This window comes from Danio rerio, chromosome 3 (genome assembly GCF_049306965.1).
Source record: "Danio rerio strain Tuebingen ecotype United States chromosome 3, GRCz12tu, whole genome shotgun sequence".
NCBI classification, from domain to species: Eukaryota; Metazoa; Chordata; class Actinopteri; order Cypriniformes; family Danionidae; genus Danio; species Danio rerio.
The window spans coordinates 28,154,278-28,158,677 of record NC_133178.1 but is presented as its reverse complement, the minus strand read 5'-3'; the positions used below and the strand labels follow the sequence as shown (position 1 = coordinate 28,158,677).

General features: G+C 34.3%; 1 long non-coding RNA gene across 1 annotated transcript; it reads right to left on the bottom strand.

Moving 5' to 3' along the window:
- Positions 1-517: 517 nt before the first annotated feature.
- LOC141381213 (uncharacterized) lies at positions 518-3,863 on the bottom strand. Its single transcript, XR_012401020.1, has 3 exons — positions 1,763-3,863; positions 1,584-1,659; positions 518-1,444 (listed from the first exon to the last, which is right to left on the bottom strand). It is a non-coding gene; the product is annotated as an uncharacterized lncRNA (long non-coding RNA).
- Between the last annotated feature and the right edge of the window lie 537 nt (positions 3,864-4,400).

Below are 4,400 nucleotides of genomic sequence, written 5' to 3'. Positions count from 1 at the left end.
TGCAATGGCCAAGTCAATCACCTGACCTGAATCAGATTGAGCTTGCGTTTCACTTGCTGAAGACAAAACTGAAAGAAAGACGCTAAAACCTCTATAAGTGCCACCTGAAATCTTCTTCTAAAATTTGCATTTTTCTTAGACTTCACGTCTTGATTCAGTAATTTTACTTTTATGGCAAAGAACAGGTTATTATCATCGATTTAAACATGAAATAACTCAACATAAACATTAGAGGCTGAGAAAAATGCTCATTATAAAATTCTAGATGACACTCAGAGTTTTTTGCGTCTGAACTCTTCATATATATATATATATATATATATATATATATATATATATATATATATATATATATATATATATATATATATATGTATATATATATGTATATATATATATATATATATATATATATATATAATTCTCGTAATCTCACTAGAGGGTCATTGTTGTCAATCAAATGCAGCCTGTGGTGTTCTGTGTGTAATGATGTGTTGTTCTAATTATTTATTTATTTAACTGGATTTTACACTGGATTCTGCTTTGCCAAGTTGCAGTTTGGCAATAACATTAAATAAATCAGGTAACTATTAATCACTCAAACTCCTTCATCAAAGCCTCTCCACTTAAACATAGGTCTTGCATACCATGCATTTATTCTTGTTTGTAGTTCCAATTGAGGTCACATCCAAAATGCAATTTGTTGTGGGCAATATAAGCCAGCTTTCTACCAGAAACAGTAAACCATCCAGGAAACTATCTACGTGTTAAGTCTGATATCACACATTACAGTTTCCATGTCCAAATACTCTATCAAATGTCAAAAGCGAACAGCAAATGGTGCTTATATATGCTCGCAGTGTGCTGGATACTATTGAAAATGATGATCAGAATGTTTATATCCACACCTAACCTCAGAAGCCCAGACAGTAATTCATCTTTTATAAATCGTTAAAATATTGGTCTCTGGGATGCAGAAGTCTGGGATGCAGCCCTTATTGTGTAAAAGATTCCTTTTAATGTGCGATAAATGACTAAACAGTGGTCAAACTGAGTAGAGTAATCCATACATCACAATTTTACAAGGCAGTTGGATGCTCATTTAACCCTTTATAGGAAAAATAATCAGAAAAAACTCTGGAGTGTTACTGAGTTATTACAAGACTTCTAAACTTCTAAAAAAAATCCTGTCTATTTTAATCAATGTTAATGAAGTTACCACATGTGGTTCTTCACCTGTTAAAGGTTACATAATGGTTTGTGCACAGTAATTCTTAACATACTTTACTATTTAAAATGTATAGTGCGTGGATTGGGAAGAAGCATAAGTTACAGCTGTAATGAATGACACTCATCTACTTCTGGCAGCAGGTCGTCCTCGTCTCGCTGTGCTGCACCAATCACATTTAATTTTCACTGGAGAACCTCCAGTCAGCACACACCGCTTGAGGGAGAAGAGAATCACGAAGCAGATGAGAAGAAAAAAAAACACCAGTCAGAAAACTAATGGGGCACAGTCAAGCATACAAGAGCAGATCTCAGATTTAAATAAAAAAAACAATGAAGTTCCAGCGGGAGAGGACCTGATGTGCACTGACAGACGGATGATCTGGCTGCAGGTCTGTGGGCCGTTCCAGGAGAGCGAGGGATCAGATGTTTCTGTTCGGGGCAAAATGAAGCACTGCTGAGCTCACTCAAACACTTCATCCTGATCAGGGCTTACAGATTTAACACTGTGACATTGCACAGGATTCACACACACCTGCAGCCCAGACGATGAGAGTGGGTCTGGATGTGTGAAGAAAGAGATTTCGCCCTTCGGTAATTATGTTCAGTCCTGCTCAGTCAGGATCAGACGTAACCTGCTTATCACTGCAAGGGAAGAATATTTGAATCAACTAAAGCAGTAGTTGTTAGACCATTAACAAATGCAGTTAGTAAAATGCAGCTGTGCATGCACCTATATTGTAAGGATGTAAATATGAATATGATTGTAGACCACACAAGGTTATAATAGTTTATTATTTTTCATTAGTTTTAGTTTTTATTTTGTTTTGACTCTATAATGTTAGTTTTAATAAGTTTTTTGACGTCAATTTACTAGTTTTTATTGGTTTTTATATTTTGAAATTGCTTAGTTTTAGTTTAGTCTTCATTAGTTTTACTATTAGCTGTAGTTTTTTGTTTGCTGTTTTTTGTAAATTAGGATATTTGTTAGATGCAGGATTTAAAATTATCAGAATGAATATTGTATAGTAAAAAGTCAACCAAAGAGGCTAGATTATTTTTTTGACACAAGAACCCTTCCACTTACCCAAACCTATCTATTCAAATACAACAGCCCATAAGGTAGCTGCTTTAAGTTCAATATTTGTGCAAGGCTGCTTATGAGGTTAGAAGTTTGGATTTTTCAAATCTAAAATATGTAGTCATCATAATTTCTGTCAGTTAAAAGATCACCATGACCTGAAAAGTTTATTACAATTACGTTTTGCAACGCAATTAAAGCATGATTCATTTACAGCATTTAAATTCCATTACGACTTTCAGTTATGAAAATAATAAACGTAAGTTTCTCCAGATCCTCTCATTTAAGCCTTCAGTTTACCTGCACTGCAGTTGTTCAAGTTCAGTTCAGTCACAGCATGTTGTCATGTACTGTTTGAGTTCGGTTATTTATGTATGTACAAAATATAGTTTCAGTTAGTTCTAGTGTTTAAAAAAAGAAACTCTCGTTTTTATTCTTATTTCAGTTAACGAAAATGTTTTTTTAATTCTAGTTTTCATTTTTTTTTCATTCATTTTTGTTAACAATATTAACCTCGAGACCACAAAACCAGTCATAATGGTCGATTTTTGTTTTACATTGAGATTTATACATCATCAAAGCTGAATAATTAATCTTTCCATTGAAAAAAAAAAAAAAATTGTCATTAAAATTGTCAAAGTTAAGTTAGCAATGCTTACTTATCAAAAATAATTTTTTATTTTTTTTTACAGTAAGGAATTTACAAAAATAATACACTGTGTTTAATTCGGGCTTTAAATATAATAAAAAAACAATAAAAAAACAGCATCTGGTTTTGTCCATATTTGACCTCAATTTGGGTTAGCAAAATTAACTTAGCATTAGGCTTGAGTGATGTTGACCAATTTGGCATGTCTAATGTGAAACAGTGCTATGGACAATGGCATCGTCATTGTAGGTGGTGGTGATTAAATTATTCATGAATAATTAATTAATTCATAACAAATTAATTATTTGTAGTCTACCGTTTCAACTACCTGACCCGCATGGTCTTTGTTTTACCCATAACCAAATCATAAATAAATAAAGAGAAGTAACACACAAATTACCAACTGTCAGTCTCTGGCATGAACAGGTAGAGCGATCAGAGTCATTATAATAGCGTCGACAAACTTAGTTGGTAAAAAAGTGCACAACAAACAGGAACCAATTAAAAGTATCTGAGGTTTTCTCTAAAATGACTAAGTACAAGCAAGTAAGCAAAAGATTAAAGCAGTGTTCTGACGCTGTGACACAATACCTGATAGATTCAAAAGACCGAAGAGTCGCTAGATAGAGACAAGATTAATTAAATATCACGTTTAACAACTATAGTGAGACGCAATCCAATAGTACATCCTTGATAAACTGTCCGATGTGCACTGCTCTCTGGGGTTTTGTGCTCAAAATACTGACTGCCTGGGGCTCAGAGGTGTGCATATATTGCTGAAGCGTATGCCAGTGTGTGTGTATGTGTGTGGTCATGTAATGTTCGTTTTCAGCGGTACAGTGTGGATGGAGAGCTGTTCAGAAAAGCTAGGTAAAACACAGTGTGGACGTAGATCGTTTTTGTTCGAAAATGCCATTTTCGAATAAAAACGCGGGGCAGAGGATTGCGATGCCGGCTCAGCATTGTGATGTCTATCAACCATCAGAGATGGACAATGGCATCGTCTATCGACCCAACCCTAATTAGCATTAGCATTTTTTAAAGTGTACAGAACATAAATATTTTCTACACTTACAAACTAATTCTGTTCTTGTTGTTGACACCCAAGTAATCGGTGTGGTAAAATTGACATTATCATCCCTGTGTTGCCATCACTGAGCACTTTAAAACTTTAGTTATGGCATTTTACTCTAAGAAATAAACTAATAAGAACACACCAGGCCATCTGACCAATCAGAGCAGTTAGCTGCATAGCTTAAAGACAGGTTAAAAGAAGTAACGTAAATGTGTTTCATGAGAAAATTATTATTATTTTTTACCTTTGATGCATGTAAAACTATTGTCTGACACTTCCTAAACATAATTAGGAAACGTCAAAACATCAACAGAACATTTTGTTGACTAGGTTTGGCCACCACTTCAAGCCAAACAAGATGCCAACCT